The following is a 24,590-nucleotide window of genomic DNA, read 5'->3' on the forward strand; positions in this document are numbered from 1 at the left end:
AAACCCCGAATCTTGACCAAGGAGGGTTTGGGAAAGGTTGTTAGGTTTTCCTTTCCGCCTATGACAAACAACCGTCCAGGCAACACTATCAGTAGGAGCTTTCGAAGAAGAAACAAGCGGGGAAGACCCTGCAAAGTCACTTCCAGACTGTTGTTGCAAAGCGGCAACTAGCTGTTGCAACGGAGCAACAAGAGAAAAAATGTCAGGAGCAGAGTGAAGGTGAGAAGCAGGAGCAACAGGAGGAGGAAACAAGGGGGCAGAAAGGACCGCAACAACAGTAACATCAACCAGGGCTTCATCAACAGTAAGGGGCACCTCATCTTGAGATGAATCAACCGAAGCAGAATCTGAAGCATTAATCGTCAAGTGGTCTTCCATAGCATCCTTCCACCAAGTGGCAGCACCCTTGCGGCGAGAGAGAGAACAGTCAGAAGCAAGGTGACCCGTTGAGAAACATCTTCGACGGTGAAACAGGAGGCCCTCATAATCCAGCAGTTGAATCCAAGGCCTGTCCCCAACCATAAGAACCACATCCCTAGGGAGGGCCAACGATATGTCAACATCAATTAATTGGTGAGCAAAGGTAGAATGACCCATGGAGAACGTGGCATCATCAACCTTCAAGAAGCTACCAATGGAGTTACCGATGGCCTTAAAACAAGAAGATTCCCAGAAATGAAGGGGGAGATTGGGGAGGCAGACCCAAACCGAACGAACAGAGAGGGATTCCGTAAGGGGGTTGAAGGAAGGAGTCCAGGGCTTAAGGGAGAGAGTGTTCCTCCCAAGACCAAATCTTACCCAAAATCAAATCACGGTCATGAGTAGAGGCAAAGGAAGCAACAAAAAACCCCTTAGCACAAGGGAAAAGCTCAATGCCATAAGAAATATGGGGCTTCCAAGAATCACTCACCCAGCGATGAAGGTTCAGGGGGAAATGCCAAAACCCAGTAAATTTGCAGACCAGAACGTTGCGTTGATAGAAGTCAACATTCTCCATAACCTCACGGCCACAGACCATAATAGGAGAGGTCTTGGCACAAGGAAGAGGACGAACCCCCTTAGAAGGCTGGGCAGCAGATTTAGCCACACGTGCAAAGCTACGCTTCCCAGCAAAGGGTCTAGGCATAGCATTATCACCCGCAAGAAGGTTGTCACTAGCACCAATAGCAATTGCCAAGGTATCCAAATCCAGAGCTAGATCGAAGACACAAAGTTTTGGAGGAGCAAAACCACCAACAGGGATCTTGGCACCCCAACCCCTGACATTGGTACCCAGAACCGTAGGAGGACCTTCTGCAACAGCGAAGTCACCCAATGTAGCAGATAGAGACGCCTGGTGGCAACGCACCAGAACCTCCAGTGACCCACCCAGCAGTAGACCGAGGCACCAGTTCTGAAGGGGGAGCAGCAGCCGCAACCCCAGCCCGAGCAGAAGGACCCAACGCAGTCGCAAATCCATTTCCAGTCAAGGCCACGCCAGGAGAAACTCCCGCAGCAGCAGGCACATTCAAACTGCAGGGGGCAGGTGAGCCATTGGGGTGCGGGAGCAACATTTATTTGTTATCTAGATTTTGGTTTGTTATATTATTGTTATCATATAAAAACAAAGTTTAAAAAACAAAAAACAAAAAATCATTAAAAAAGATTAGTAAAACCGAAAAAAATAAATAAATAAATAAATTCTTAAAAAAACATAAAAAATAAAAAAAATTATAGGATAAAAGATTTTTAAAAGAAACTATATCCGCACCTTTGTGAAGATCAGATCTTCGAAAAGGATAAAAACACAGAGATCACAAGTTTTTACAAACAAAAGAGGGAAGATCTTCGAAAAGGTTTAAACACTGAGATCACAATTTTTTACAAACAAAAGAGCCTCCCTTGAAGATAGGAAAACGACAATAAAATTGTGCAATTTTTTGTCAAAAAACTCCTTGGCAATGCCAGAGAACGCGTTTCGCCCGTAACAACATGAAACGGAGTCTCTCAGTCGAATTTCTAATAAGAGGTGTAAATGTGAGATTCTAGTAAGAGAGGAGCAAATGCGAGTTTCTAATAAAAGAGGTGTAAATGCTGAGGGTACCTCACGTCTGAAATAATTCATTGCAAGAGTACAATATTAAATTCTAATTTTGCTTTTGGTCCCATAATATTAAATTGAATACATAAAAATGTACATTTTTAATAGAAAATTGAATTTTAATGTTATTGTAATCAATAGAATGAGACAAAATAATTTTTTTTAATTATTAAATAAAAAAATTAATTGCAAACTATAGAATTGTTGTGCAACTTTTTAATTCTATGATTTACTAAACTATAAAAATTAAATTGAATTGATACAATAGCATCCTTCTACAGAAACTAATAAATATCAAAATGTGTATCCTTATAATAATTACATAATGTATTTTAATTTTTAGGAATACCTTTTTAATGTTTTCCACTAGCTGGTCTTAATATTAAACTCCAAAATCTCACAGGATGTTCTCACGAACCCCATCGATGAAGGGGAGAAACTAAAAAGAACAAAAAAATTGTCATTGTAATGGTATTGGTTATTGTCAATTTGGAAGTCCATCTTACATGACTTATAATATATTTATAATATATAAAGGATAAAGGATGCCTTGGTGCATTCTAGGGGCTGCATTGGGGTTTCCGTTGTAAGAGACAGGATTGTTCCTCAATGGGTTGAAGACGTCTAGATGAAATACACCCCATGACATTACTATGAGTCGAACCTGTCTTGGACACCCCTGCCAACTTTCTAGGCTGTCACGTCTGCTAACCAGTTTTTAACAATTATTAGCATGCCCAGTTATTATGATATTTGTGGAAGCCTGTAACTTTAAACTTCTTGGAATTTATGTCTACATATTTGTAATGATGACGATAAAGGGAATTTGTTCTTCAAAGATTTGTTAGTCATTTACATTTTATTTCAAAGAACTACTTTGCTTCTGAATGAAACTCAACCAAATATACAATGAAAAACAAAAAGAAAAGCAAAATAGAACTTGTTTTGATGGCAAGTTCTATAATTTTAATACTGAGAATACTATTAGTTTTTCTAGCATAGTCCTACTTCATTCCATTTACAGTTTATTTCAAAGAACTACTTTGCTTCTGAACGAAACTCAACCAAATATACAATGAAAAACAAAAAGAAAAGCAAAATACAACTTACGATAAAGATTTAAAAAATTTGCAGAATATCAGAAACTGTACCCTTGAACTTCTCCCAAACATCAAATAACATGCTATCATTTTTTAGAAGAATGATAATGAATCACTATTAACAGATATTATACAATCAAACTGCCAAAAACTTTAGTAGTTGCCTCTCAGCAGGCCACCACACCATATGCAAAGGAGTACCATTCCAAACCTGGGAAATCAAAGGAAACAGTTTCTTAGATAACATAGAAAAAGGAAATCACCACTTCAGAACTTCATTTCTTATCAGTATATACGAAAACTACACAAGTTCGAATTCAATCATATTAAGATTGACATTTTGTAGCTTAGCATAGATCTCAGTCAATCCAAACGCATATAGTACACTCAAAATTGAAGACCATGCAACGTATTGATATTAATTATTCTATTTAACTAAAATTACATGCTCTTAAAATCTATGCCCTTGCTCTATTGGGATCCCCAAGATATATTTCTGAAAATGAATCAAGAAGAAACATCCATTGCTTGCAACAAGAAACAAAGGGTTTTGGAGAAGCTATCCCAGGAACAATTTAAAAAGGACAATTGGTATATCATGAATGAGAAAGTCTTCCATGGTCTTAAAAATCTGCTATCATGTAAATGATGTTTGGCATGGCTTGAGCTTTACAAGTTCTACAGTGAATTTGTGAGATCCAATGATCTGAATTAGGCTGGTAGTTTAGAAGACAATACACTAGTTGAAGAATCTAATGTATTATAAGCAGCAATTAGACAAAACAAGGTTGACAATTACCGAATAGTTTAACAAAGTGAATTCTCATTTCAACTGAACTTACACAAAATCGACGAGCTCTGTATGACAATGTACTGCCTTCTACTCTAATAATATTATTTGAGTATAGCTATTACATAACTATACATTACAAGAAATTGATAACTTTAAAAAATTACTATATTAAGGTTCTTGGTAAGAACCTAAGAGTCGCCACATTTTGTAGTAACCAGCTGCTCATTGGAAGTTGAAATGGACAGTCAGACAAGGTCAAACTTGCTGGAAAACTGAATAAGTTTGGAGTTATCTAATTTTGGTGACCGCTACTCAAAATTTGAAATTCATGTGTTGGAAAGCTTAAGTCATGAACTAATCAATCCAGCTAAAAAGCATAGCATGATGATGGTTGAACTATTTCATCACCAAATTCCACTCCAAGAATACAGAGAAAAATACTGAAAAAAATATATATTCACGAGTCTACCCAAAATAGTGTTTCTGATTTTCTAGGATAAGAGGATGCAAGGAAGTAGAAATGCCATTTTAGGTACAACAAAAACTTTCCCAAATTCTATGAATGGTGAATATTTAGGGACTGCTATTAAAATAAGTTAAACAAACTAAATTCAGCTTAAGTTTTACAAATAAATACGATGTGTAGACCAAGGACAATCCTCCTCCCCCTTTTAGCTTTTTAAGGCCTTTCAGCATTCCTTTCCCTTAAATAGTTACATTTTTTATTCTGTACACCAAATTTACTGCGTCGAAATTACTGGATAGAGTTGAAGTGTCCAGTTGATTCGTAATTTGAAAATTTACTAAATAGAGATTACTAGAACATGAATTATAGTAGATGCTACTTCTTTGAACAAATGACAAGTCCTTGGAGGAATAAATTGTTGCTCAAAACAAAGAAAATTACCTGCTGGAAAGTAAAGAAAGTTGCCATAACACCCATTAAGGAAAAACTAGCTTAGTAGTAGCACTTACACTTCTATTTTAATGTTATTGATCTCCATAAACAAGTCTAGAAAGTGAATTCGATTGAAAACTGCTCCTATGCTCTAGTCAATCTCAAGAATGACTAAAACCAATTGAGTTTAACCTGTTTTCACTACAACACTCACATGAGCCTCCCGTGATCAAGCACATCCTCTACATGCCCTTAAATAAATGTTGGATGTTGGAACATCCACCTCATGCACTACAAGGATACAAGAAGAAAAATTGCAAGTGAACAAATCACACTGCTACTTCAAAATCTAGATTCAGTCAATGGTGACAAAACCACCAATAGTCATCAGGTGGCAATTTCTTTTCCACCATGGTGATTTCATTTATGTTGTCATATTTTAGAATTCACCATAAATTAATTGTATTCTATTACTCACCACTTACAATATTTGCATATCGATGATCTTAAACATTTTCCAAATCCTTATGGATCACAACTCCCTTCTAAGAGAGACTTCTGGGCCCACAAAAGCTTAATGAGACAAGAGGCAAAGAATTCTACCAATTTCTCCCTCGACTACCACTTTGCTTGCCTTAACATTTTTCCCTATGTCCCACTTTCTCCTTACACTACCACTTTGTTTACCTTATCATTTGCCCCTTGATTCCTCAAGACTCTTGAATTGTGTTACAGGTCTCCATTGTCTTCCATTGCAGCATTACATCCAGTATAAGTATTGTTTGATTTTCAACAATACCAAGACCTCCAAGGAAAGTAGTACTCATTCTTCCTTATCCAACTGAAAGATAAAATTTTACCTCCTAACGTTGTTTAAAGATAATATATTTTCTATGTGATTACTATATTAAGCAAATCAAATTTAAGATCATATTCAGAAAAGCATACAACATTCAGATGTGAAATAAATAAATAAATCACAAAAACGAGGAAGGGAAATAGATCTTGACTACGCCATATAAGAAATTGAGCGTAGAGCTAGATAAACGTGTCTGGGCAAAAATTCAACATTGGAAATTGACTTAGAAAGACTATAGGATCAAAGACTTAACAAATTTGGTGACTTCCTAAAAAACTTAAGTCTCCAGCTCTAAACGCTCTTCCAACATTCAAGATTTGTTCTTATTAGAATTTGAAATTAATATTACTACCATATCTGGTGCATAGAAGTGGATTTTAGCTAACTAAATGAAACTTAAATTAACATGAATTAGCTAAGTTTTGTGATCTGAGATTGCTCACAAAGTGTTTGCTTTCACTATTTCAAATGATGGAATGAGAGTTACAATAGATAAGCGAAAATCCAAAAAGGAAGGAATTGCTTATCAAAGTTTCCAAATCCATGAGGACAAGAAAAAAAGCAAAATCCCATGAATCTGCAACATTATCCTTCCTAACTGAAGTAGAAAAAAAAAAGAATACCTAAGTAAACTTAAAATAAAATGTGCAATAATATACTTAGATTAAAACATATCCTAAAGTTATAGTATTACACTAAAGCAAAAGATGCAAGAATGGGTCCTGACAAGAAAACCACGTTGGGTACCCATGCACAAACTCTCATTATAATAACCCCTCTGATTTTTTATTTTATTTTTAAGTATTTGATATGAACAGTAACACAACCAATAGAAAAGTAATTTGTTGATAATAAAATCAGAATTAACTCTTTCAATACAAAACAAATTTCCTGCTACTATTTCATTGTTTTCATTTTATCTTTTACATTCATTTCATAATACATACTGAGGCAACTAGCTATCAGCTTTCGCACTGAAAGAACATAGGAAATATTAAGCAATACATATTGTTTCAGACCAGTAATTTAGATCAGACTGCATACGACCAAAGTCTCCACTCAAAACTGCTGCTATGGGCCCTAGGCACTGCTCCAGCAGGAGTGATTATGATAAAAAATCCATAACTGATTGACTTCTTCACAAAACCTTTCCATACTGCAAACAAGGATTCCTTATACCAGGGCATCCACCTCAGCGAAGAGATTTGCAGCTTTTGAACTTCTGAAAACCCTAGCCCAATTCACAAAGTTACCGCAAACTGTACGGCCTGCCTGGGAAGGATGATTTCCCTAGAAAATTCAAACTCTCACCAAACTTGGCAAACAACCTGTCAATCTTTATTGCCCAGCTAAGGAATGAAGATAGAACCAATGCCCAGAAGCATTCAAACAATATTTGCAAAGTTGTGAGCCAAAATATGGATTCTAAGGTAGCTGGAAATTGTACTGCCAAACCTGGAAATCTTCACCAAACAGCAACTCATAAATTTGTCTTGTTCACAAGATTTCACAAATTTAACCTTCAATTTGTACCTGTAAACCCTTTGAAATAATTCTATAAAGCACCACACTGAAACACTAGCATAGTTCTGTTGTGACCATTTCACACATCGTCCCATCAAAATGGGGACCCCCTCTTGTTTTTAGGTCTTGTTTTCTCTTTGCCTAGCTTTTCTCTGCTTGTTAGGTGTTTTGAGTGAGTTAGTGGTGGCCTAGGTCGAGTAAGTTAGGGTTTCCTTCACAGAGCTTGCCTAGGGTTTTTTTTAAGGTCAAAATTGACCTAAGCTTAGGGAAAGTCATTTGTTATGTGCCTAGAGCCCTGATATAATTTTAGCAGGATCTTGCCTTAGAAAGATGGAGAATGTTTATTTTGCAAGGAGGTTTTGAAGAGTTTGAGTCAGGATGAGTCAAGGTTGCGTGTTGTTAGGCCAGAGTCTTGTCTTTTGTTGAGTCAGAGTCAATTGGATGAAGCAAGTGATCGAAGTGTGGGCTCGAAAGACGAATGATAAAAGGAGCAAGCTTGGAGAGATGTAATTATAAGGAGTTGGCTTGAAAATTTGAGAAAAAGTTAAGGATGTGAGCTCAAAGAAGAATTTCGCTCCTGACCCTTCCAAAGGGTCCAGAGCGAATTCTACTAAGAACCTCCCTTGGTCCTAACTTGGGCTATAACTTTTGCTCCCATGGCATCTTTGAAGGGGATAAATGCACTTGGAACGAGAGGCGATGAAGAAATTGAGTCTAAACATCAATTTTGCTCCTGACAAAGGGTCAGGAGCGAAATTCTACTAAGAACCTCCCTTGGTCCTAACTTGGGTTATAACTTTTGCTCCCATGGCATCTTTGAAGGGGATAAATGCACTTGGAACTAGAGGCGATGAAGAAATTGAGTCTAAACATCAATTTTGCTCCTAACCCTTCCAAAGGGTCCAGAGCGAATTTCCTAACACCTCCCTTCCTGGTCCTAATTTGTATAAAAACTTTGTCCTTATGGCATGATCAAGAAAGAATTGATGTATTCAACAAAGCAAAGTGATGAAAAGGTCAAGAAATTAAGCATAATTGCAAATTTCGCTCCTAACCCTTCCAAAGGGTCCAGAGCGAAATTTATTTAAGCTCCTGACCCTTCCAAAGGGTCCAAAGAGAAAATTCCCAAAGGACCTAATTCTTCACCAAAATCATTGAATGGTTGGGCAAATTTACAAGAATATGGAAGGAAATGGATCAAAGATCAAATTTAAGACAAAGCCAAGTGAAAGAGGAGGTGAATTGAGCCTAGAAGAGCAATTTCGCTCCTGACCCTTCCAAAGGGTCCAGAGCAAATTTCTTCATAAGGCATTCTACCTTGCTCAAGCCTATGAACTAATCCTTTTCCCATGCATTTTTGAAAGCAAAGCACTTGTTTTGATAGGGGAAAGGTTGGAAGTGAAGTCAGTGAAGTCAATTTAAGCCTAAAGCATTAATTTCACTCCTGACCCTTCCAAAGGGTCCAAAGCGAAATCTTCAAGATAGCTTATTTCCTCAAAAAAATAAACGTTGAAAAGAATATCACCTTAGAGCAAATTGGCTTGAGTATGATGAGGTAAAAGTCAAAGGAGGTTTGGAAGGCAAGTTGAGTGTAAATTGAGTCAAGAAAAGAAAGTTTCACTCCTGACCCTTCCAAAGGGTCCAGAGCGAAATTCATCCAAGCTCCTGACCCTTCCAAGGGGTCCAGAGCGGAATTCTTAGATGGGCTCCCAATTTCACCTAGTGCACTAAGGCAACCTTGTTTTGGTGGCAAATTGACTTGATTATGGCGAGAAGAGATTGGATAAGTCAAGTTTGGGGTGATTTAAGGGAAAAGGAAGTGCAAAATAAGCCCAAGGAAGAATTTTGCTCTTGACCCTTCCAAAGGGTCTAGAGCGAAATTCCCAAAAACCTCTGATTTGCTCATGATTGAGATCAAGATCTTGATTCCTAAGGCATTGGTGGAGAGTAGATTCATGTGTACTTGCCTTGAGAGAAGTGATTTGGAGCAAACAAATGATAGAATTAAGGCTAAATCACAAAAATCGCTCCTTACCCTTCTAAAGGGCCCAGAGCGAAATCTTTAGGACTCTTCATTTTCATCTTGTTTCGAGCCAAGGATGGAAGCTAGTTGCATAATCATGATGAAAGGAGGTTTGAAAGGTTAAGTTCAAAGGTGAGAAATGATGAAATGTGAGGTAAATTGAGCAAAATAGCAAAAATCGTTCCTGACCCTTCCAAAGGGTCCAGAGCGAATTTTCATAAGATCCTCCTTCTTCCTTCAAATTTGGACCAATTTTGTGCCTTGGAGCCTTAGTTAGGGGATTATCATATCTTGGGAGCAATTGGAGGATGAGAAAGTGGAAAATTTGAGTCTAAAGAGCAAAAATCGCTCCCAACCCTCTCAAAGGGTCCAAAGCAAAATCCTAAGATAGCCTAATTTCCCACCAAACACTTTGAAATTGACATCACTTTAAGGATGGATGAGCTAGGTTGAGATAGGGAGAGGACCTAAAAGCCAAGCTTAGATTCCACAATACTTTATTCCTCTCCTAAATCGCTCATCAAACCTCATTTTGAACAACTAAGCAAATTCGCCTTGACCTAACACTTTTTAAATTTAAAATTCAAAAGATTTACCCTTTGGCGCCAAAGTTTTTTTATATAATTTTAACAAAGTCGGCCAGCTCAAGAGGGTGAATTAATGATTTTTTTTTATATATAACAAAGTCGGCCTCTTGAAGGAAAGGGTGGAAGCGCCTATAAAGGGAAGTAAATCTCAAAATCATTAATCATTCATTGATTCTTCCAAAAGTGAATTCAAGGAGCAGACTTGGAGAAGCGAACTCCAATAGATAGAAGGCGAATTTCAGGTTTAAGAAGGCAAAAATCATATAATAAATCAGGCAGATTTAACCTTCTTAATCTCAGACCTGATCCTCTCAAGGACAACTTAGAAGATCAGCAATCCTTCGAAGGTGAATTTGAGGTGCAGACCTGAAGCTTTTAGCAGAACAAATTTCTTTGAACAGCATTTTGGAAAGAGGTGAATTCAATAGCAAGGCATTATTTCCCCCCTCTTTTCAGGTTCATTCCTTTTAAGGTTCAAAAATCAAGGTTAAGGTATGTGCAATCTGATTTATTTTGAAGAGGATTAAATGAAGATCTGATTTTATTCAATATTTTTGTAAAGATAGGTCTTCTTATTGATTCATTTGTAATTTCAATTTGTAAATTTTAATGCTTATTCATTTGAGTGCAAATTGAAGTTCAATTGTTCTTTTAAGGTCTTGAATCGCCTATCTAGGTTACTATACCTAAAACTTAACTTAAGTAACAAATGGCGGCCCCCAAGGCAAGTGGATCCTCTACCCGGCAGTCTCTCATTAAAGAAGATCAAAAGAATGAGGACTTGGAGACGAGGATCGTATCCAAATGGAGCAATATCGGAGACACCAACGTAGGAAACTTCAATGTGAAGAAGTTTCGAGAAGCACCCTACATCGGCAAGCCATCACCCATAGCCAAGAAGATAATTGAGAGTGGGATCATCAAGGCTGCAGGTTTACCTCCCGCAATCAAATGTCATGAGCTAATGATCGATGTGCCAGGCACTATGATTCACATTCAAGGACAATTGTAGCCAAAGATGGAACTATCCTTGCCTATCTCTCAGAAGGAGCTATAAGTGAAGTTTTTTCATCTTCCAGAATAGAGAGATATGATCTACAAGAGTCTAGAAGGAGCTAAGTCTATCTACGAGGATGATCCTGATACCTGTCTAAACTTCATCAAAAAGAATTGGTTGCTCAAAAGTAGGCCTCGCCTAAATAAGATACCCAATACACCTCACAGAATTGATTTCCAAGAAGAATTCAAAGACTTGATAACCATGCTTAATCGAATTGTAGGTGCCTCTTAAGCCTTCTTTTTCGACAGGTGGATGTTCTTTATACAAGTAATTGTTCAAGGGAAAGGGATGTTCAATTGGGCTAGGATTATTAGTAACAACCTAGATGTGCACTTGAGGAGGCTAGTTCCTACTAAGTCATTCCACATGAGCTCATATGTTATATATTCTTTAGCCAGATGCTTTGAATATGCAGGACTACCACACAGAGGAGTTGTTGGGAGAGGACCCGAAGAGATAAGGGTATGTGATTCTTATGCTCAATTGCATCATCCGCCTAAGAATTACTACAAGCTAGTCAACGATACCTTCACAATGCATATCACCAGGACTCTACAAGGAGGAATTCACCTACATCGGGATCCATGGATGTCCTTCACCTCCTTATATGTTGCCAAGGTATCCTACAGATAGAATAGTACTACTTGAGGTGACTAGACAGCTGGCAGCTTGTGCTAAGGCATCAAGACATAAGCATGGGAATGGTATCCCTATACCTATCTCACTTGGAAATTCAATTGAAGTATGTCCTAATTCTCAAGCAGCTGAAGATGCGGAAAAGGAGCTATCTTTCTACTCATTCACATCTTTTGCCTCAAGAGAAAATTTTGATCCTAATGGTCATATGGAAGAAACAGTTGGGAAGAAGTACAAGCATGCATTTCAAGTAGAGGACTTTTGGATGAATGTTCAGGATGATGTAGAGGTAAAAAGAAAGATGCACTCTAGATTGCCTTTGGATCTTATCAAGAAATGCAAAGTTTATAGAGTAGCAGATCAAGCACAAGATAGTGGTAGATATCTTCAATCTTCCTATGAGAAAGAAGACAAAGAAGTGAAGATAGATTGGTATGAGCAAGAAGTCACAGACTTAAGAGCATTGATGGATCCAATCTTGAGTTGTACTCGCAAATGGGTAGATGTTCAACATCAAAAGTTGAAGGAACCAAACATAGCTATGAGATTCAGCTTAGAAACAAGAACAGAAGAAGGAGAGGCGAGTGCAAGTGAGAACACTTATCATTCTAAGGGGTCGAAGAGAAAGGAGGGACCTGGAAAGAGAGAATCGTCCAAGAAGAAACAAAAGGTAAATCCTGATCATCCCTCGAGTGCTTATTCTAGGCATGAAAAGGAGATAAGTCAAAGAGAGGGTCAAAGAGAGAAGGTGTATGATATAGATGAGTCTATGGAATCCACAGTACAAAATGACAAACAAGACAAAGGAAGGACACCTCAACACTCATCAAGTTAGTCTCTTCCTCTCCAAGTTGATGTTAAATGAGCAACAAAGAGAAAGCAATGATGATGAAGCGACATCCCCTTTTAGAGACGAGAAGCCATTGCCTGAGGAAGTACAAGTAAGAGAAGGAAAGTCTTCCATTCCAGATTGACTTAGAGAAAGACTTACAAAGGTAGTTGTGGTTGAAGATGAGGAGTAAGTATTTGATTTGGAAAACCTTTTAGGCAATTCTCAAGAGGAGATTGAAAGGAAGAAAGCTACAAAGATGTCAAAGGTAATCAGAGATGATACAGGATCCAGAAAGATGAGATCATGGCAAAAGAATATGATTTAGAGACATTTGATCTTGGCCCACTTACCTCCGAGCAAGCCATGGAAGATACGACTGATTCAATAAGGGCAATTAATGATAAACTAAAAGAAGAAATGGAAAAGAATAAAAGGTTGGAAAAGGAGATTAATGCTCAGAGGAATTATTTTAGCCACCGTAACCAGCCGTTAAGGCGACAGTATCCAGTAGTCTCAACCTTGCAGGCACTCCCTCTTGAGTCAATAAATTAGGCAGAAAAGATGAAGAACTTAGCCCAACTCATGGATACATGAATTGATAGATCCTACATGGTAGCTAAGGAATTTGTTGGAAGAATGATGAAAACAGTCCACAGAGCCATCCAAGTCCTTGAGATCATTCATAATCTAGTGGTAACTGTCGATGCATTCACTCACACTAGAGACATTGTCATCCCAGTATTGCAAGTGGTAAGAAGGACATCAAGACAGGTTTTAGCACAAGAAAGGATAATTGATGGAGGAACCCATAATCTCCTACAATGGTCAACTTTGCTCCAAATGAAGGAAGTTCTATTCAAGGACATCAATAATAGGTGCAGCCGAGTTGAGGACACTATCCATCCTATTCAAGATAAGGTGTTTGATGTACTGTGTACAATCCTTGATAGAAGGATAGAGATTGAAACAGATGTGGACGTCCAAGAATTGGAGGACAAGATCAAGGTCATCTTTTGTAGAGAGGAAGACATAATCACAGAAGAGCGGCGAGATCAGATGTATACTACTATGTTCCTGATTGAGAAAACAAAAGAGTTAGAGCATGGATGGGAGATGACTCTTTTTTCAGCCTTTGATGAGGTCCTTCACTTGGAAGAGTGGTTGAAGAACCTGCTTGAGTTTCCCATTGCAGAGGTTGAAGGTATTACGTCCAGATTCATTGAATATGCCAGAAAGGAACAAGGAAAAGGGAACAAAATTCTAGATGAGAAGTTGTTATGAAATGATGTGGCAATTCAATCCCTATTGGACGATGCTTCCTCGTTATTTGTGCCAATTTATATTGGCTATGTTATGATAATGCTTATCTAATTAGGGTTATTTTTGTAACAAACCCTAATTAGGGTTTAGGTGTCAAATCTCAGCCCTCGATCTTCTTTAAATCTGGGCCATTCATTGTATTTGAGAATGATATATAAGCTCTCGCTCATTTCATTTTAAAGGTTAGAGTTAAGAGGAATAAGTTTATTAGAAGCAGAGAAGAAGAGTAGTTATACAAATTTGGTGAAGAGAGAAAGTTGAACAATTGTTGTTATATATAGCTATGAGATCAATGAAATATTGAAGTTATGGTGTTTTATTGCAATCTTTGTGGCCTTTTTCATGGTTGTTCATCTCCGTGAATCACTCTTATTGAAAATAGTATTTAGATGTTAGAGTTAGATTGAGTGATAAATGTTGTGTTGGATCTTTTAGTGAAGCTCATAGTCCAAACCACTAGCCTCTTACTGATTGTAAGTGTGCCCTCTGTGGTCAACTGGAGATATTGAAATTGTTTAGGGTTCAAGAATTACTTGAATACTGATATATATCCTATTGATAGTATCTATGTTCATTAATGATTCGAAAATCTTTGTATTCCCTTTGAAGATCGCACCGATTCCAATAGAGTTGTTGTTTTATGGCAATACTGAGATTGGTAGAGTTTCACTAAGATCGCCCTTCATTTAGTCATTCTTAGGCTTAGTTTAGCATAGCCCTCTTGAATCCCTTATCTTTTGCCCTTTTTTTGAAACATCGGTTAGTATTAGGAAAATCCAATTCTCATCAGTAAAGTAGTTGCAAGAACCAGCTTTCATAGAAAGTACGTAAGGCCCCTTGATGAAATAGCAAACACAACGAACACTGGTGCTTATCCACAAGTAGAGAACCTACATATTAAAACCTTGGAGTTCCCTCGATTGATCCTTAGGCGAAATCTTCAGCATTCGGGGAAGCTTTGTTCAAGAGAGGATAAGGTACCTTTGGGTATTTTATTCTATGTTTGATCGTGTATAAAAGACACATCTTCAAGTTCCTGTGTGAAACTATCAGCAAATCAACCCAAGAGGATCTTTCACCACTAAGGAAGATAATCTTCTTAAAAGGTTTTTTTGTCTTCAACAAGTCTTGGAGGAAGAACCCCACAGAATACCAGCCTATGAAAAAAAGCTTCAAAAATGCCCTTTTATTTCCTCCCATAAAAGACACATTTATTTTTTAATATTTTGCCTCCAAAATTCAACCCCCACCTTTTGGAGAAATAAATAGACTTTATAAAAACTAAATACTTGTGTCTCCAAGCCCCCAAGTAATAAATACAAAGTCACTTTAATAACTGAAGTAAATATTTAAGTGACTGCATAATAAACTATTATAACTTTTAAACTCGGGCATTTAACTAAATTTTTTCCATCTCACCCACGAAAACATCGTCGGAGCATTGAATCTCAAAACTAACTATGCTGAACAGAAACTGGCCACAAAAAATTATAATTGAGGCCATTATGGTGGCTTCCCAAAAATACCAATAGGGCTCCTTAAAAATTGGATAGACCAGATGTCCAATAACACTCATGAATTCATCATACCAAAGCATTGCTAACAACTGAATTCAATGCCATGATTAAAAACTGGAAATGTGATGAGTAAAAACCCCTCCAAGAACTATGGAGCTCCCTAAACACTCAGTTAGCCTATGAGAACCCGTTGAAAAGGATAATGATCAACAAAGTTGACTGGGCACAAGAAGGGGACATTACACTCATATATGGGAAAACGAGAAAACTTGTAGGAACAAAATACCCCCGCCCCCTAAAAAAGAGAATGGAGTAAGAACCCCTTCCAAAAGAGGACACTTGCGGCTCCCCAAGCAAAGCTTGCAAATGAAGGAACCTTCAATTTGTGAAAGTTTGGTAAAAATGTTTACAATCTACTCTAATGTTGGACAATACTGAAGATCAATGATATAATCATGAATTAACTCTCAGATGTAGTGCATGTGTATCTCAATGTGTTTGGTTTATAAGTGATGGATTGATTCCCTTGAGATCTATATTGAACTCATGTTATCACAAAAGATGACAATAGGCTTTTGGAATGGAATTACAAATACCAAATATTCTAAAGCCAAATGGCCTCAATGGCAACATTAATTGCTCCTTGATAATCAACCTCTATAGATGAAAGAGCAATTGTAGACTACTACTTGACCAACAAATTGGACCAAAACTAAGTGAAAAGAAATATCCTAAAGCGGTCTTGCAATCCTATGAGTCCCCTTGCCCAATCAAAGTCAATTAATACTGAGCGCTCCATTACTCAACGACAAATATAACGACTAACATGCACACAACCGAAAAACCTTGGTGCCCCACGTAGGATAACATGCAAAGGTACATATGCCAATAGGCACAGACATGCAAGTCCAAGTGGTCCCCACTCCAAAAGTGGACACCTACTAGCTACAACCAAACTTGCATCCACCTCTATGAATCTAATTATAATTTGTACGAGGTAAATAAATATTAAATATTTTTATCTCTCATGACCCTAAGCATTCAACTACACAATCTAAAGATAATGGAGACACATGAAAATGACTTTCACGTGATCCTAAAAGAAGAACCAGATACTCTAAAGTGTTTTACCATGGATTTCCTACAAGTACAAGCTTGAAAAGGAGTAGCCACCTTCATAGCTCAATGAGGTACACGATTCTAAATATAAACATACACAATTGATTACCTCTACCCAATACTAAGGTGTGAATGATTTGGAGTGTATCATACACTTAGTCATCTCTATCAAGGACCTATTCTTGTGTTCTGCTACAACATTTCGCTGAAAAGTGTATGGAATTGTGTGCTACAAGTCAATACCCTCAAAAGTACAAAATAGTTCAAACATATGGTTCACATATTCTCCCCCAAAATATGTGCACAAAATCTTGATGGCATTTCCTGATTGTTTCTCAACAAATGCTTTTAAGTCTTGAAAACAATCAAACACTTTAATTTGTTTGAGAAAGTATACCCAAGTATATCTAAAAAGATCATCAACGGAAGTTAAGACATACCTAGCCCTTCTAAAAGATAGATTTGGGAATGGCCCTGCAAGTCACTTTGTACTAACTCCATCTAAAAATTAAATAGAAGGCAATCCTTGGCAAACTCCATCGGAAAATTGAATACATGGCAATCTTCCAATTGTGTCCTATCGACTGAGTTCTAGGTAATGATAGTTCAAGTGGCCGAATTGTTGATGCCATAAAAGGCCCACCTCATCTCAATGAGTGAGAAAACCTATAGGAGTGTCAAGTACCTGTTAATGGTGTTTTTACGCAGTATGCAACACAGAATAAAATATTAAGTATTCTATCCTCTCTTGAACAAAGACTCCCAAATGCTAAGTTGTGTGATCAAGTAGGGCAACTCCAAGGTTCTCGAATGTCAAGTCTTGACGTGCTCTTGGATAGACTCAGTTGTATATGATGTAATATTGTTGGAATCACAAGGTGTACTTACGTTGAATGCTTGAATGCTCGAATGATGTTGGAACATGGGATTTCACTTGAACAAAAAAAAAGGAAAAAAGGATGAGGGTTGAGAAAGCTATTCTAACTCCTATGAATGTGAGAGCAACGGACAATTTTAACGAAATTCAACTAAGTCCTGCTTCAACATGTAACGAACATCTCCACAAGGCTAGTGCAATCTCCTAAGGTAGCTTCATGATTTTCAAATCACCACCACAAGCATAGACACCATCAAGTTGATGCATATCAATTAAGGAGCGATGATTGAAGTTAAGCTTGGCTAAGATAGATCCAGTTGACTACGCAAGGCACTTTACCATCGGCAAGGTGTTACTAGTATGGATCATACACAAATTTCTTCCATTCAATTAACCAACATTAAAATCAAATTGAGAAGTAGAGACCATGCAAATTGTTGAATCAACATATAAAATTCACCATTATTATCTGCTATTGAGCTACTATTCTCTATTCACTATTAACTTTTACAAATGAAGAAATGGAGCCTTATATAGTGTTCTAATTACAATTCAGTGGCTCAAATTGATTCACAATCAATGGCCAAGACCGAAAGATGGAAACCCTAATTAGGGTTTGTTACACCCATTGCAAAGCATTTAATGCTTGACCAATGATAAAATTACATTTGACAAGACACATCCTTTGAAAATTCAGCCAATAGATAACAGCAATTGGTGCATCAAACTTTGTGCCCATGTGGTAGTTATCTTCTTTGTAGGATGAGTCAAGTTCATTGAATTTGGACACCTTATCTTAGAATGTTTGGATAAGTGATGACTGGGCACCACCTCAGCTTGCTCAATCTTTGTAACTCATCACAAGTGTTTGAACGAATGAGGCATATCTCTTGATACTCAACATTTCCAAGCTTCTGATGTGATGATGACTTTGCTCAAGTCAATCTTCTAACTTTGATTAACTCTTACAAAACTATCTCTTGTCTTGATCACATGCATTCTCGAGCTTTCGTCTAGCTATACTGGCAATCATTCTTTATTTCCAAAGGAAACTCAAGATTGTGAATTTTTTTCTCTTGAATGCTTGATGCGGGTCAACCATGCTCTACCTGAGAGAGTTGTTCAAGTTAGTCTCATGATAGGATGCCAATGTTTGCAAGTAGAATCAATTACCTATACTAAGAATTCATGACAATGATAATTCATCAAAATCTTTCATTATCATCTAAAATCCTAGGCACGTAGATCAAAACCCTAGTTTGTAAATCTGATTCTTAATTGACCATGAACATTAAATCAATAAATAATGCCTTGGACTCTTTCTTGGATGATAGAAATGTGTTTAAAATTTAAAGCAATCCAAAAACAAAAAACCTGATGTACACAAGGAACTGGATCCGTCTTCCAATAAGGCCTGATTTTGTACAAAAATGATTGAATGAACCTTAATTCAGACCTACAAATGCTTCAAAAGGGGCTGATAATGTAATCTGATTGCCTTTGGATAGAATCGTCTTCTCCTTGGATGAATATGTCTCTCTAATCGGTTGCTGGATCCGACTGAGTTTGCTGATGTAATTTCAATGATTTTTCAGACCTCACTTGATTCCAAAAGGTTTGCCTTGTTGTGGATAATGATTGGATTTGATGCCTTATACTCCTTCGCCTCAGCCTAGACAAAATCGCATTCAATCAATACGTGGATTTGCTGTGGTTTGCAATAATGATCATGCCGATGTCTGATCAGAATTAGGATCGCTATGCCTGGAAGCAGATTCGTTGTAGATGTTGATCAATTCGCTGTGTTTAGTTATCAATTTTGTCTTCTTGATCAACTTCGCCCTTGTTCCAATCTAAGTCAAGTCGCCTTCAATTGGGGAGAAGAATTCGCTATGTTTCCAAATCTAAACCGCCTCTCACTGACCTTGTTCTTGCTTGGATGGAAGTCATTGTCAATAAATTCGCCCTTGATGACCTGATTGAAATCGCAGTATACAAGCAATATCGTTTTATTGGTTTGATCAAATGAAATGATCAAACCATCTTTATAGGCATTTAGAGAAGGATCCCACCCTCACATAGAGTCGCCTTATAACCCACATTAAAATTAGCAATTAATTCATGAGTTCCAGCAACATATATTAAATGCCTTGTAATCAATTCATGATGCTAAACTTGGGATTTTGAAGCTCACATTTTAAATAAAAAACACTCATCTTACATTGTAGAAAGAATTCAAGTAAATGACGTTTTAAATGTGTTCCTTTGTTTTGATCGAATCATGCTCACCAAATTAAATGCCATGTATACGTTTTACTAAGGGCAATTTCAATTATTGTCTATCGTGCTTGGTCAAAGGACGCAATGTCCTTGGTCAAATGACGCAATGTCCTTGGTCAAAGGATGCAATGGTTTGCTTGAGTGATGGCGTCCCTAGCCTAAGGAAGAAACGTCCTTGGCCAAGGGACGAAATGTCCCTGGCCAAGGAGACTTGATCATACAACTGTGTGGATGTCCTTGGTCAAGGGACGATATGTCCTTGGTCAAAGGACTGGATGTCCCTTAAATTTCATGCCTTCGCCAAAATTTTGATGGTTGTGCCCAACTGGAAATTACAAAAACCTTAAGTCGCACATTGCCTAAGGCAAAGGAACTCATTCTCATCCTTAATTTGCCCTTTGTCATTGTCTCAGCTGACTTAGCATAGCAAATGGAAATGATTAATCTTTAGCCCATCTTTTTTAAAGGCCCAATTGGAAATCACCGATTCATAGTTCGTTGTTTAGAGTGACCAAAAGAAATACGATCCGTGCCATTGAATCGTCAAAGGGAAGTCACGAGGCTTTAATTCGCTGATCTTCAATGGTAATGTAAGTGGTGATCTGGCTGATGTCAGTGGTTTATGGAGTGGCATTGCTAATGCCTTAGAAACACTTCGCTGTCCATTGTCCAATTGGTGGGGCCCAAACATAAGATGCGATAGAAAAGAGGAGTCAAAGGAAATCATAATGTCTTGAAAAGCTTTTAAATCTCCATGTTCAAGTTCGTGGTGGGCTCAAGCAATGGCACACAGTAGTGGGAATGGGGTAAAGTAAATATGGTGAGGTGGATGGATGCGATAAAGAAGGGAAAGCAAATGCGGTGAAAAGGAAGGGCTACGGTAGGGGTAGGTGTGTGTGGGAGATGTGGGGGTAAGGTAAGCGACATGGTGGGAGTAATAAGGAGTAAAGGGGGGTGGTGAAGGTGGTGTCGAGTGTAGGATGTAACTTATGATAGGAGAGGTTATGAGGGGTTAGCAAGGGGTTGACGGTGGGTTAGGATAGGTAGGCTAAGGTGGGGTTGGGGTTAGTGAGAGTAGAAAGGAAAGTGGGAAGGGATGGGATAGGGGTAGGAGGTAGGGTAGGCTAAGGGGATAAATGGTATGAGGAGTGGGGTAGAGAAAAGGTAGTTGGGAGGTATAAGAGGTAGAAGATAAATATGGAGTGGGGGTAATGGAAGGTAGGATAGGAAGTTATGAGGGGTAGTAAGAAGTGGAAGATAGATATGAAGTGGGGTGAGATGGAAGGAAGTAAGGATGGAAGGAAAGAAGGTGAGGGTGGATAAAAGAGAAGATGGAAGGGATGAATGATGGAGAGGGATGGTTGAGAGGAAAGGGAGTTGGGAAGTGGAAAGATGAAAGAAAATGGAAATGAGGGGAGATGAAAGGGAAGCGATCGGGTTTGGGCACCCATCGGTAGTGTTGGGAGAGGCAGGTCAAAAGCGGCAAAGGAAGCATCGTACCTCATTTCATCCTAAAGAGAGAGAACCATGTCTTGATTACATCTTAGCCACCTAGGATACTACACTTCTTCCAAATGAAAGGTTAGTAGCTAAAAGACTCAACAACTAACCTAGAAAGCAGAAAAGTGGGGGTCCCCATTTGCAATGGGGCGATGTGTGAAAATGTCACAACAGTACCAAACATATAGTCTTGACTTAGTATCCACTTTGCCTACAACAACTGCAAACTCACTGTGTGTTTTTCTTATTACCACGAAATCTAGTTTGAACTCAATTCTTTTTCCCCATTCAATGTGAGTGATTTGATAAACAAATAGGATACTAGTTGATAAATATGGAACTCAAAGAACATCATAAAATGCTAGCCTACGTCAATAGAACCTCTCACATGTACTTTATTAGAAGTATCACCCATTAATATGGATGGCATGGAACATAGCTCTAAGGAGGTGAAATCATTTTGTGAAGAAGCCATGTGGTGAGAGGCACCCAAGTCAATGATCGAAGAATTTAGTTGTGAAACAACAACTAAGGCCTTGCCCTTTCCTTGCTTCTTACTAGCACTAGTGAGCTTTGAACATTCTTTTGTTGAATCTTGCTTATTAGCTGAATCGGGTACTTACATTATTTTTTTTCAAAAAGATGAGTAAGATGAGCTAGTTATTTGTTCACGCACTTATGCTCACCATGCCCAAGTTTCTTAAAAAACGTACACTAAAGAACTTTCATCAGTTGTATTCAAAGCAACTTGTTTTTGTTATTTCTTCTCCTCTCCTTGATTATTTTGTTTCTTATCTTATTTATCTACCCCTTTCCGATCTTTAGTACCTCGGTTTGCTGCCAAGGCTCAAGGCTTAAGAGGTTATATTGCCCATTTGAATCAACTTATCATGTTCCCTTGTAAGTTCATTAGCAAAATCATTAAGAGAAGGCATTGTGTATGTGTAACCTAAGGCACTTCTTGTCGCATAAAATGTTGAAACAAACACTAACTATTTTGGACCTAGTTTTGAAAAAGTACTTAAAATTATTTTTAGACCAAGTAATCCTATAAAAACATACCGCAAACTTCTTTTTGTCTTGCAATAAGAAAATGATAACTCTAGACACCTAAAAATGTCCCACGCTTGCAAACATCAATTTTACTAATTTTCCTCTTAAATTAATTAAATAATTTTAATTATTTAATTAATCTAACACCTCTCTTCTAGATTCAGAGGGGAACAAAGTGGTGGTCAGACATTTTGTGGTTTGGAATGATGGTGTCGATTGTGAAGCCAAAACTGAGGAGGCGTAGGTGGGATGGGAATCCCTAAAAGACTACATTCAGGAAAAGGAAGTGGAAATGAGAATGGCATAGGCAACGAAGCAAAACAAGCAAAGAAGACTGAAATTGCTCGGGAGGACTATTGGGTCAGTGGCGCGCGTAAAAAGAAAAAGAAAATATAGATTGTCTGTAGTTTTTTGCAATTTTTTGTTTAAACTTTTCATAGTATTGAACGTTTAAGTCTGTAGTTTGTAAAAATGTCTGAAGCCAAATTTTGGGTGGCAGTATAGTGAACTATAGCAGAATTTTCTCTGTAGGTGGGTAGGTGTGGGGTACCGGATGGCATACATGGCTGGGTCTATGACAGCTTTAGGTTAATCCCTAATTTTGGTTATTTTGAATAAGTAATTGTATGAACTATTTTACTATTAATATAAAACTATCTTTTACCAATCAAAAAAACAAACACCTCTCTTCTAGATTCAAATTCATAAACCAAATTTTCCACCAATCTCATTATTAAAGGATTTTTAATTATCTCATCACCCAATTTCCTTTTAAATATTAATTAAACAATTTATTGTTTGATTAATTCCTTTTCACATCACTTTAATTAAATAATCCTTATTATTTAATTAAATCAATTTCTATTTTCTCTCATAATTAAATAATTATTTTAATTATTTATTTAGTTAATTAAGTCTTCCATAATTAAACAAATTCTTTAATTCGTTTAATCCCTCTTTTTCTAATCAAGATTTATTTATTTTTCTCTTCCAAAATTAAATGAATTTTTTAATTCATTTAATATCTCGCTTTTCTAAACACGTCTTTCTTACAATAAATAAAATCTTTATTTTATTAATTAATTCAATTTTTATGAACAATTAAATAAATTCTTTAATTTATTTAATTCCTCAATTTTTGAAAAGCAGATTCTTCTAAAATAAATAAAATCTTTATTTTATTTATTTGTCTTTCTCATGCACAGTTAAATAATTTTAAATTATTTAATGCTAATTAAGTCTTTAATTACATATCATTTCTAAAAATAAAATCTTCATTTTATATATTTATCCACTCAACTTGCTTTCTTTCTAATTTGAAAATGCAAACAAATATCTTTATTTGTTTTAATTGATTTTTGAATTTAATCAATTTAGCAACTTATTTTATTTTTTCAATTTTTAAAATGGAAAATAAGATATGCACATCTAAAAATCTGAAACTTTCCATTTTCTTATCCGATCTTTATCTCCTCTCATCCGATCTTGGCCATTCATCCTTATGGGATGAAATCAATCTGAATCATTCATTCAACCCTCAATCATTATTTAAACCCCTCTCTTCTCTCATTTTTCAGCTAGTCACAATCATGATCAGAATCACACCTTCGATATCTTCCCATTATTGTATCATCTTGAGCTTTGATTTTGTCGGTTTGTGCATACAAAAATCTGAGAGCACCTTTAGAGAAGAATAAGAAGAATAGCGGAGGCTTCATGAATCTGCTTTTTATTTTCATTGCATTTGATTTCGTTTTATTCATTGGTAGGATTGAATTTTAGTATGAATTTGGAGTTCTGTGGTTGCTCTTACATTTTCTGCTATTTGAATACTTTCTGATCTTACCATTACATAAAGTTGTATTTATGAGAACATATTGTTGTTATTAAACTGATATAAAAATCAGCATACATTATCTGCTGTTGCAACTGAACATGACAGAAATTCAAAGACACATAATCAGAAATACCATGAAAAGAGGGATAGAAATGTATGTTACAGGTCTGAAACATCAAATAGAACAAGCTACAGGTCTGCTATTCACAACTTGTTTGATGGAGCAGACATGAATGACTTCAGAAATTACTCCTTGTTGCTCATAGCCTCATAAAACACCCAAAGCAATGTAGAAAGATGCATCCATTCTTCCAGCTTCATTCAACACCACTAATACTCACTGAGAAATGAAGAAACACTCACCAAAGCAATCCAAACAGCAACATTCACATTTTGGGGTGCTGGTTATAAACATACAGCACCTTCAAAATCCATTTAAACCCCTTGCTATCCCCAAAAACCCATCAGCAAACCCTTCCAATAAAATAATAACAACAAAACATTTGTCTAAAGGCTCCAATCTGACCGCCAAGCAAATAGAAGAAATAACCCAGATTTATAAAATTGTTCCAGTTCTTTTTACCAGCATTAAGAACACCTAAAAATATCACCAAAATACAACCAAAAATCTTTGCTAATCACCAAAAAGCAACCAACAGACCTGCAATCAAAATACTACTAACATTTTCATTCTT

General features: G+C 37.0%; 1 protein-coding gene across 4 annotated transcripts in view; it reads right to left on the reverse strand.

Moving 5' to 3' along the window:
• Positions 1-3,122: 3,122 nt before the first annotated feature.
• The window catches only part of LOC131078108 (callose synthase 12), a 51,397-nt gene continuing 29,929 nt past the window's right edge, over positions 3,123-24,590 (reverse strand). For all 4 annotated transcript variants that reach the window (XM_058015772.2, XM_058015768.2, XM_058015770.2 and 1 more), the window contains one exon: positions 3,123-3,391. The gene's annotated coding sequence lies outside the window, so the exon portion shown is untranslated. The remainder of the gene's footprint in view (positions 3,392-24,590) is intronic.

The sequence above is a fragment of the Cryptomeria japonica genome, chromosome 3 (genome assembly GCF_030272615.1).
Source record: "Cryptomeria japonica chromosome 3, Sugi_1.0, whole genome shotgun sequence".
In the NCBI taxonomy this organism is placed as follows: domain Eukaryota; kingdom Viridiplantae; phylum Streptophyta; class Pinopsida; order Cupressales; family Cupressaceae; genus Cryptomeria; species Cryptomeria japonica.